Raw genomic sequence first — 11,695 nt, 5'->3', positions numbered from 1 at the left:
AAGACAAATAGCTAGTCAGGGCACTGGTCGAGCCAGTGACAAGCCCAACAAAGATAGGCATCACCTGGAAGCCAACTAAAAAGCTGTGATGGTGGCAAAGCAGCCCGCCTCCCACCAGGCTCTCAGGTCCTAGATAATCATGCTCACCACTCCAGCCGGATGTCTAGCTTGTATTGCTTCCAATTTGGTTAAATTGCATTAGCTTACACATTATACCTTTGAATATGACATGCCTTTCTGTTTTTGGTACATACTAGTACATCTATGTATTAACCATGTTCTTACATCAAACTAATGTTCTTGTGTATCCCTCATTAATCACTTATGACAAGGCAGGCAGGCAAGGGGACTACTCCTCATTTAAAGAATGCAGCGTTAGCCTCCTAACATGATTCTCAAGAAACAGAAATGCTAGATGAAGATAGTGAACGTAGCTCTGTAGTTGATTACAACATTTCCCCTACACTAGCATCGCAGGTGCTTGCTCTAACTTGGCAGCGTGATATGTGGTTGCATGTTGTATATGGTGTCTAGATTGTAATTCTTCCAATCTGGTTAAACTGCATGTGCTAGTCTGCTTAGCTTATACATTATACCTGTTAATGTGACATGCCTTCCTGTATTTAATACATAGTACATCTGTCTATTAAGCATGTCCTTACATAAAACTATTGTTTTTTTGTATCTCGCATCAATCAACATGATGAGACACCTTTAGTATATGCAGGGCCATATTAGTTGCATCTTTCATATGATTTATAGCATGCGCTGCATCTAATTTGTTGAAATTCCATTTATGATGGGACGCTTTTAACTTGGCAGAGTCATATTGGTTGCATCTTTCATGTGGTGTCTAGCTTGCATTGCTTCTTATTTGCTGGAATGGTTTCTTCTTAGTTTACACAAACAATTGTGAACATGCCATGTCGTCCTGATTTCGTACATATTCCATCCTGGTATCATGTGTTTGCCTTACATCAAAGTAGTGATTGTCAGTATCATGCATGAATGAGTTCTAAAGAGAGAATTTGATTGCTTTTTCTTGTCGGTTTTACTTGACAATTCAAAATCAATAAAGCGGAAGGAAGTTAGCAAGGCAGCGGATAAAGGTGCTCCTTCCGAACGGAGGGCCTCTACAGTTTCTACTCCTCCACACCCCCAAGATGATTTCCACGATAACACATGCATAGACACTCAACAAAGCTGTTTTATGACGAGCACGTCTCCCCTAGTGCAGCATCACCGGTGCTCCCTCTAACTTGGCACTGTTATATGTGCTTGCATGTTATGTGTGATGTCTAGCTTGTATTGCTTCTAATTTTGTTGAATTCCATCTGCTTACTTTACACATTATACTTGAATAAGACACGTGTTCCTGTTTCTAGAACATAAAATACCTGTCTATCACACCATGTTCTTACATCAAATTACTACTGTTGTGTAACCTGCAACAATCACTTATCATAAGACATGTTTGACTTCATAGTGTGATATAGGTTACATCTCACATTCTTTTCTAGCTTGTATTACTAATTTGTTGAAATGGCACTTATGACGAGACAGTTTTAACTTGGTAGAGTGATATTCGTTGCATCTTTCATATGGTGTCTAGCTTTCATTGCTTCTAATTTGTTGAAATGCCTTCTCCTTAGTTTACACATCATAAGATGTGAATATGCAATGGCACTAATGACGAGAGACCTCTAACATGGTAGTGTGATGTTGTTTGCATCTTGCATATGATTTATTTCTTGTACTGCTTCACATTTGTTTAAATGCCATTTATGATGAGACACTGTTAACTTGGCAGAGCGATATTTATAGCATCTTTCATATGGTGTCTACCTTCCATTGCATTACTTCTAATTTGGTGAAATGTCTTCTTCTTAGTTTACACATCATAGTTCTGGTTATCTCTTCCGTCCTGTTTTTCATACATATTACATCCTCCTATCATGTGGTTGTCTAACATCAAAGTTCAGTTCATCTGCATCACGCATCAATTTGTTCTGAAGAACTAAATTGTTATTCGTTTTTCTTCTCGGCTTGACTTAACATGGCACAGAGAAAGAGGAATAAACACAGAATGGCAGGGAATGAGAAGCAGATGAATCCTGCAGATTCTGCTGGTACTGATGGTGCAATAGAAGGTCAAAGTCCAGCAGAAAATTCTACAAACACGACATCCCATGCTACACGAGTTGCAAAAAAAGACAAACAGAAACAAATAGCTGCCACCAAACAAGCAGAGCCAACCCTAGTTCTTGCAACACCTACCACAGTACTACCAGCTGCACGACGTACTTGTGCGTCAACTAAGCTAGCAGCACGTTCCCAAGCTCCCTTGCCACCTGACACTACTTCCCAAGCACTCTTGACACAAGACGAGTTGGCAATATCAGATGAACCTTATGAGCTTCAATAGCAAGAAGGTAGTTGCTGGAGTCAAGTTACAGTTGCATGCTTCTTTATATGTAGTCTCACAGTTTGATGTACAGTAACATTTCATATGTTTGTTGTTGGACTAGCACCTAGGCGCAAGAGGAAACAAACATCGGGGATAATTCTCGATAGGTTAACTAAATCTAGAGGAGGAAGAATGGAGATCCGTTTTGAGGCAGGTTTAAAAAGGCCATGTGATGCTACAGAGTCAGCCAAGTTAGTATCAGAGGCAGCGGTTGCTGTTAGGTGTCATGTACGTATCCTCCCAACATGGATTCAGTACAGGAATGACAAAGACGAAACCCAGTTCAACATCTTCCTCGACCATTTATCTGTAAGTATGGTTATGTATGGAAACTAGTAATATCGTCTTGCTCTGTCCAATACTTTCTAGGTTGCTGATAATGAGACTCCCATAATTTTCAACATATGAGGTTCAAGTTGGATAGCCAAGATGATGCAACCAGATAAGCTTGCACCCATGTTTTCAAGTCTGCTTTGCGACAGTATCGGTATAACTTTAGGAAAACTCACTTTGAAGGAAAGGCTAATAGTGAACTTGCCCAAACATCTCCAGTGGAAAATATATCTGATGAAGACTGGAGAGGCCTCATTAAACACTGGTCCGATCTGAAGTATCAGGTGCATTGTATATATGTCATCAGATCACATGATGAAGTCCTATTTACGCATGTGCCACACAAATCTATCTTCTTGTAGGTGAACTGTTCAAAGAACAAAGCCAACCGTACGAAAGTGAAATTCCAACAGAAGACAGGATCTCGTAGCTATATTGCACACTGCGAGGCTCTTGTAATTAGCTGCTGTTTCACTCTTTTCACTGTACCATATTATAAAATCTATATTGACTTGTTCCAAATGCAGAGGAAAGCCTGCAAGGACCAAAAAGTACCTGAACCAAATGCTGTGGAAATCTTCAAGGACTGTCACACCAGCAAGAAGAAGGGCATGACTACACCAGTCAAAGCCGCTATTGTAAGTCTTTAATCCTCATGGCTTTTAACTACTACTTACTCTGACTTGTGCCTTGAACTGCATGGTTTGCAGCCAATGTCTATTATTCTTTTCAATTTTATACACAATTGTCTTAGCGTATCATTGCACCTTACAAGGTTTAAAAGAGAGGAGTGATGTTCCTTTGATCTTGACCCGTAATCTAGTTTCGTGCTGGACTTGCCCACACAGCGTTACAATTGCATGTTTGTCTGTTCTCAGTTGTTTTGTGATATGAATGATGTCATACTATGTTTACCGTATTATAAACTTCGTCTCTTTATCCTTAGCCCTCAATACAATGTGAAGAAATAGACAATACATTAGCGATGGTACATGGTCATATGTTTGGAACCTGGTTTTATTATGTACTTTGCAATAAAATACAACTAGTATTTTACATGGGTTCACCAGAATAAGTTCTATATATAGACCAAAGCTATTTTGTTTGGTTTTGATGCCTCCTTAATATCTTCTGTTCTGGTACTACTAATGTAAAACCTCAACTTTTCAGCGAGCTATGGAAAAAATGGTGGAACCGCCACCTTCTGAAGGTGGCGAGGCAACTATAACCACAATGTCAGCTCTTGCTGCAGTGGGTCAGTACCTGTCCACTAACAGTGCCAAAAGCACGTTCCTGCGTAATACTGGGTTGGTTGTTAAGGCAATATCATCCAAACTGCCTCATGATCAAGATATGCAAGCTCAAAGCAATGTTGTATCTGCGCTCCAAACACAAGTCCATTCCCTAACAGAGACCCTTTGTGAAACAAGGAGAAACATTGCTCAATGTCGTCAAGATATGCATGGTTTTGAAACCAGACTATCAGACATTTCTATGTTGTACAGGAGCCTAGGGGAAATGACGGCGAGGGTTATGGTGCTCCATCAGACAATACAACATGAAAACGTAACAGTCAAGTCAAATGAACTGAGCTTCTGAACTTCTGGTGGTGCATTTATCTACTAGACTGTTAAGTTTTATGCCAACCTTCCTTTTGTTATATAGTTGTAATTTGTTTTGGTGTGATACAAAATTTATTCTTAATGTGCAGCCACCGCCTGAAGAAAACAGCAAGCCATTTTTGTATAGTGTAGGGTGTTCCCTATATTTGCACTGGCGGCGATCTTTGATGCCGAGTGGATGTAATCTGTGCAATCGCCTTAATAGCCTAGCGTTAGTTTCGGCCTTATTTATTTCCTAGTCTTCTTTTTCCCTTGTTTGCTAGTGGCTGTAACTACCATGGGCCATATACGGGCCGTAGGATCCATGGGTCTCCTACGGGCCGTCGATAAATGGGCCTATAATCGGTGGGCCTCGGGCCATCGGATAAATGGGTCTTCATGGGCCATAATCGGGCGTAATTGGTATCGGCCCAGTACGGTAACAGGCCGTTAATAGGCCGTAGGATAGCAAAGGCTTAATTCTGTCACAGGCATAATAGGTCGTTAATGGGCCAGAATATAGGACGGGCTGGAAACGGCGCAACGGGTTAACAGGCCAGAAACGGGCCGACTCTTGCCATGGGCCGAATTTGGCCCATTAGGGTAACAAGCCAGTAACGGGCCGACTCTTGCCATGGGCCGAATTTGGCCCATTAGTGGAACAGGCCAGTAACGGGCCGACTCTTGCCATGGGCCAAATTTGTCCCATTAGGGAACAGGCCAGTAACGGGCTGGAAGTAATCGAGGGCCGAAAAGGAGCCCAAGAACGTATGGGCCGTCAATAGGCCGAAAGCTAACACGGGCTGGAAACGGCCCATGTAAATCACGGTCCGTTAATGGGTATAAAGAAAATTACTGTCCATTATGGGCTAGAGTCACCGTGGGCCTGTAATGGGCCGAAAGATGCGAAGGCCTCATATGGGCCGAAAGACGTCGTGGGCCATACATGGGCCAAAAGATAAATGGGCTGGTATTATATTCGATGGCCCACATGACGTTGTTGGGCTGATTTCCTTTAGGGCCTAACGGGCCGTGAGTTAACGTGTCGTAAAATGGGCTATTTGCGAAGAGACCGTTAACAGGCTTTTCATGGGCCAGCCCGTTAACTTTTGACCAAGTCAAACGGGCCAGCTTTGTAAGCTAAATGGGCCACTGTTGGGCCGTGCCACGTGTCGACATATCATAGGCGCATATCTGACCCACTGACGAGCTGACACGTGTTTCGTCCGGCCAATAAGAATTTTACACATGGAAATTTCCCATTGGTCGGGGCTGTTAACGGGTTATTGGATCCAAAACCCGACCCGATAGCTTAACGGCGTTCCGTTACGGTGGATGCCACGTGTCGGTCACCCTTGACGAAAGCACTTCTATGACGCGTGATTTATCGTCATGGAAGTGGACACTTCCGTGATGATAATTTTGGTAATGTCATGGAACACTTCTACGACAGCACAGGTATGACTATCTTGATTCTGTCATAAATTTGTCATGGATGTACATGCATGACAAAAAAAGCGACCTACTGTGACAAACACGTATCATCATGGAAGTGTATTTTTTGTAGTGTTACTTGGAGGATCTTACTCAATCCATAGGTAGGTATGGTGGACTCTCATGGCAAAACTAGTTTAAGGGTATTTGGAAGCACAAGTAGTATCTCTACTTGGTGCAAAGAATTTGGCTAGAATGAGGGGGAAAAGCAAGCTCAATCATGTTGGATGATCCATGATAATATAATTTATCTCAAATGTAAGAAAACATAACCCATTACGTTGTCTTCCTTGTCCAACGTCAACTCTTTAGCATGTCATATTTTAATGAGTGCTCACAATCATAATTGATGTCCAAGATAGTATAGTTATATGTGAAGACCTCTCTTTCTTTATTACTTCCTATTAATTGCAACGAGGACCAAAACTATGTTTGTCAACTCTCAACAACTTTTATTCATCATACTCTTTCTATGTGAGCTCATCACTCTCGATAAGATCCATATGATCTCTTTGTTTCTTTTTATTCTTTCTCTTTTCTTTTACTCACTTAAGATCATGGCAAAATAATCAATCCCTTGACTCAACACTAATCTTTATTATATAGCTCACGGACTCGATTACATATAAGGATCATAAAGCAAAACTCACAACTAGATCATACTAAAAACTTTTATTCTACTAGATCAAGATATTACCAAAAGGATCGAACTAAGAACAACGGTAAAGATAAAAGTGATGGTGATACGATATCAGGGCACTCCCCCAAGCTTGGCAGTTGCCAACGGGAGTGCCCATACCGTGTGATTATGTCTCCTTTGTTGGTGAAGAAGGTGGAGGTGATGATGGATAGTCGCACATCGAGCGTAAGAGGTCCTCCAACTTGTGGATAATGCCCTTGAGTGCAACAATATGCTCCTTCAACAAAATATTTTCATGTGTGAGATACTTGTTTTGTATATGAGCTAACTCAATCATCTTGAAAGCTTCGATCTCAGTTGGGGTAAGAAGATTGTGATCAAGTTGAAGGCTATCTTCTGCTGCAGGAGCTTGATCCTCCGTGGCCTTCTTGATCCCTTCATCCTTGTTGATCTCCATGGGTTCTTCCCTCTTCAGCTCTATCTTCATTAGCCAAGCATCGGTGTCACCATTGTTGGAGGAGGGGGACGACATGATGCCTGGCCTTTACAAACCTGACAGGAAACAGCTCAAAACAAGAATGGAGGATAATTGTGTGATACAGGAGTCAAAACCTTCGGGAGATTATATAATGATTTTTACCGACCAAAATACGTGTCGTGTAAGAAAACGGAGTCCGGAGAGCACACAAGGTGCCCACGAGGTAGGGGGCGCGCCCAGGGGGGTAGTGCACGCCCTCCACCCTCGTGGAGCCCTCGTGTCCTTCTCGGACTGCTTCTTATTTTTCTATTTTTCTAAATAATCCAAAACGGAAGAAAATTGCCATTAAAACTGTTTTGGAGTCGGTTTACTTACCGTACCACGTACCTATTCCTTTTCGGAGTCTGAAACGTTCCGAAAAGTGTCCCTTATGTATTCCTCTGGGGTTATGGTTTCAATAACATTGGTTTCAACATTTATAGGATTACATGAGATACAATGTTTAATTCTTTGACCGTTCACCACCTTCAGATTTGTGCCTTCGAAGTTGTTGATTTTTATGGCACCGGAACGATAGACCTCCTCGATAACGTAAGGACCTTCCCATTTAGAGAGAAGTTTTCCTGCAAAAAATCTTAAACGAGAGTTGTATAGCAATACATAATCACCTACATTAAACTCACGCTTTTGTATTCTTTTGTCATGCCATCTTTTAACTTTTTCTTTAAATAATTTGGCATTCTCATAGGCTTGGGTTCTCCATTCATCAAGTGAGCTAATGTCAAATAAACTCTTCTCACCGGCAAGTTTGAAATCATAGTTGAACTCTTTAATAGCCCAATAAGCCTTATGTTCTAGTTCGAGAGGTAAGTGACATGCTTTTCCATAAACCATTTTATACGGAGACATACCCATATGATTTTTATATGCAGTTCTATAGGCCCATAATGCATCATCAAGTTTCTTGGACCAATTTTTTCTAGATCTATTAACAGTCTTTTGCAAAATTAATTTGAGTTCTCTATTACTCAATTCTACTTGACCACTAGACTGTGGGTGATAAGGAGATGCAATTCTATGATTAACATCATACTTAGCAAGCATTTTACGGAAAGCATCGTGAATAAAATGTGAACCACCATCAGTCATTAAATATCTAGGGACTCCAAACCTCGGAAAAATAACTTCCTTAAGCATCTTAATAGAAGTGTTATGATCAGCACTACTAGTTGGAATAGCTTCTACCCACTTAGTAACATAATCAACATCAACTAAATATGTGTATATCCATTAGAGGCAGGAAAAGGTCCCATATAATCAAAGCCCCAAACATCAAATGGTTCAATAACAAGTGAATAATTCATAGGCATTTCTTGACTTCTACTAATATTACCAATTCTTTGACATTCATCACAAGATAAGACAAACGTACGGGCATCCTTGAAGAGAGTAGGCCAATACAAACCGGATTGCAATACCTTATGTGCAGTTCTATCTCCAGCATGGTGTCCTTCATAAGCCTCAAAGTGACACTTGCGTAGGATCTGTTCCTGTTCATGCTCAGGTACACAACGTCTAATAACACCATCTACTCCTTCTTTATAAATATGTGGGTCATCCCAAAAGTAATGTCTCAAATCATAGAAGAACTTTTTCTTTTGCTGGTATGTGAAACTAGGTGGTATAAATTTAGCAACAATGTAATTAGCATAATAAGCATACCATGGAGCAGTATGAGAAGCATTTATGACATTTAGTTGTTCATCAGGAAAGCTATCATCAATAGGTAGTGGGTCATTAAGAACATTTTCTAACCTAGAAAAGTTGTCTACAATGGGGTTCTCAGCTCCCTTTCTATCAACAATATGCAAATCAAATTCTTGTAGCAGGAGAACCCATCTAATAAGTCTAGGTTTAGATTTTTTATTTTCCATAAGGTATTTAATAGCAGCATGATCAGTGTGAATAGTTACTTTAGAATCAACAATATAAGGTTTGAACTTATCACAAGCAAATACAACTGCTAAGAATTCCTTTTCAGTAGTAGCATAATTTCTCTGAGCATTCTCTAGAATTTTACTAGCATATTGAATAACATTTAATTTCTTATCAACTCTTTGCCCTAGAACAACACCTACAACATAATCACTAGCATCACACATAATTTCAAAGGGTAAATTCCGATCAGGTGGCTGAACAATAGGTGCAGAGATTAATGATTTCTTAAGTATTTCAAATGCTTCTACGCAATCATCATCAAAGACAAATGGTATGTCTTTTTGTAATAAATTAGTCAGAGGCCGAGAACTTCTTGAGAAGTCCTTAATGAACCTCCTATAAAAACCAACATGAGCAAGGAAACTTCTTATACCTTTGATGTCCTTGGGACATGGTATCTTTTCAATAGCATCAACCTTGGCTTTATCAACCTCAATACCTCTAGAAACTTTATGCCCCAAGATAATACCTTCATTAACCATAAAGTGGCACTTTTCCCAATTCAAGACCAGATTAGTTTCTTCACATCTCTGCAAAACTCGGTCAAGGTTGCTTAAGCAATCATCAAAAGAGGATCCATGGACGGAAAAATCATCCATGAAAACCTCACAAATATTTTCACAAAAGTCAGAGAATATAGCCATCATGCATCTTTGAAAGTGGCTGGTGCATTACATAAACCAAAAGGCATACGTCTATAAGCAAAAGTACCAAAAGGGCAAGTAAAAGTAGTCTTTGATTGATCATTGGCTGACACAGGTATTTGAGAGAAACCAGAATAACCATCTAGAAAAGAAAAATGTGTATGTTTGGATAATCTTTCTAGCATTTGATCGATAAAAGGTAAGGGGTAATGATCTTTTTAGTAGCTTTATTTAATTTGCGGAAATCAATTACCATCCTATAACCTGTAATAATTCTTTGCAGGATCAACTCATCTTTATCATTAGGAACGATAGTAATACCTCCCTTCTTAGGGACACAATGGACAAGACTTACCCACTGACTATCAGCAACGGGATAAATTATACATGCCTCAAGAAGCTTTAGTATTTCCTTTCTTACCACTTCCTTCATCTTAGGTTTTAGCCGTCGTTGATGATCACGAACTGGTTTGGCATCTTCCTCCAAATTTATTTTGTGTTGACACAGAGTGGGACTAGTGCCCTTAAGATCATCAAGAGTATATCCAATAGCAGCATAGTGCTTCTTCAGAGTTTTCAATAATCTCTCTTCTTCATGCTCTGAAAGGTTAGCACTAATAATAACAGGATATATCTTTTTCTCATCAAGATAAGCATATTTAAGAGTATCTGGTAACGGTTTGAGCTCAAACACGGGATCACCCTTGGGTGGAGGAGGATCCCCTAGGATTTCTACATGCAAATTGTGTTTCAGGATGGGTTCCTGTTTAAAGAATACTTCATCTATTTCCCTTCTTTCATTCATAAACATATCATTTTCATGGTCTAGCAAATATTGTTCTAAAGGATCACTAGGAGGCATGGCAATAGAAGCAATACCAATAATTTCATCTTTACTAGGTAATTCCTCTTCATGGTGTTGTCTACTAAATTTAGAGAAATTAAACTCATGAGACATATCACCTAGACCAACTGTAACAACATCCTTTTTGCAATCTATTTTAGCATTAACTGTGTTCAAGAAGGGTCTACCAAAAATAATGGGACAAAAGCTATCTTGTGGGGAACCAAGAACAAGAAAATCAGCAGGATATTTAGTTTTCCCACACAAGACTTCGACATCTCTAACAATTCCCATTGGTGAAATAGTATCTCTATTGGCAAGTTTAATTGTGACATCAATATCTTCTAACTCAGTAGGTGCAATGTCATGCATAATTTCTTTGTATAAGTCAAAAAGTATTGCACTAGCACTGGCACCCATATCACATAAGCCATGATAACAATGATATCCTATTTTAACAGAAATAACAGGCATGCCTACCAAAGATCTAGGTTTATCTTTAGCACAAGGTTTAGCAATTCTAGCAGTTTCATCACAGAAATAAATAACATGCCCATCAATATTATCAAACAAGAGATCTTTAACAATAACAATATTAGGTTCAACTTTAACTTGCTCAGGATGTGTATAAGTTCTAATATTGCTTTTATGAACCACAATTGAAGCTTTAGTGTGATCCTTTATCCTAACAGGGAAAGGTGGTTTCTCAACATAAGAAGTAGGAACAATAGGATCATTATAAGTGATAGTCTTTTCTTCAACTTTAATAGGTGCAGCTACTTTTACTTCTATGGGAGGATGATATTTGAACCACTTCTCCCTAGGGAGATAAACATGAGTAGCAAAAGATTCACAGAAAGAAGCTACTATCTAAGAGTCAAGTCCATATTTAGTGCTAAATTTACGGAAAACATCGATATCCATAAAAGATTTAACACAATCATACTTAGGTGTCATACCTGACTCCTTACCTTCGTCGATGTCCCAATCTTCAGAGTTGCATTTAATTCTTTCCAATAAATCCCATTAGAATTCAATAGTCTTCATCATAAAAGAGCCAACACAAGAAGTATCAAGCAAGGTGCGATTGTTATCAGAAAGCCGAGCATATAAATTTTGAATAATCATTTCTCTTGAGAGCTCATGATTGGGGCATGAATATAACATAGATTTAAGCCTCCCCCAAGCTTGAGCGA

Source organism: Triticum dicoccoides, chromosome 6A, assembly GCF_002162155.2.
Source record: "Triticum dicoccoides isolate Atlit2015 ecotype Zavitan chromosome 6A, WEW_v2.0, whole genome shotgun sequence".
NCBI lineage: Eukaryota > Viridiplantae > Streptophyta > Magnoliopsida > Poales > Poaceae > Triticum > Triticum dicoccoides.
The sequence above is the reverse complement of the archived record's forward strand: the minus strand, read 5'-3'. Positions refer to the sequence as shown.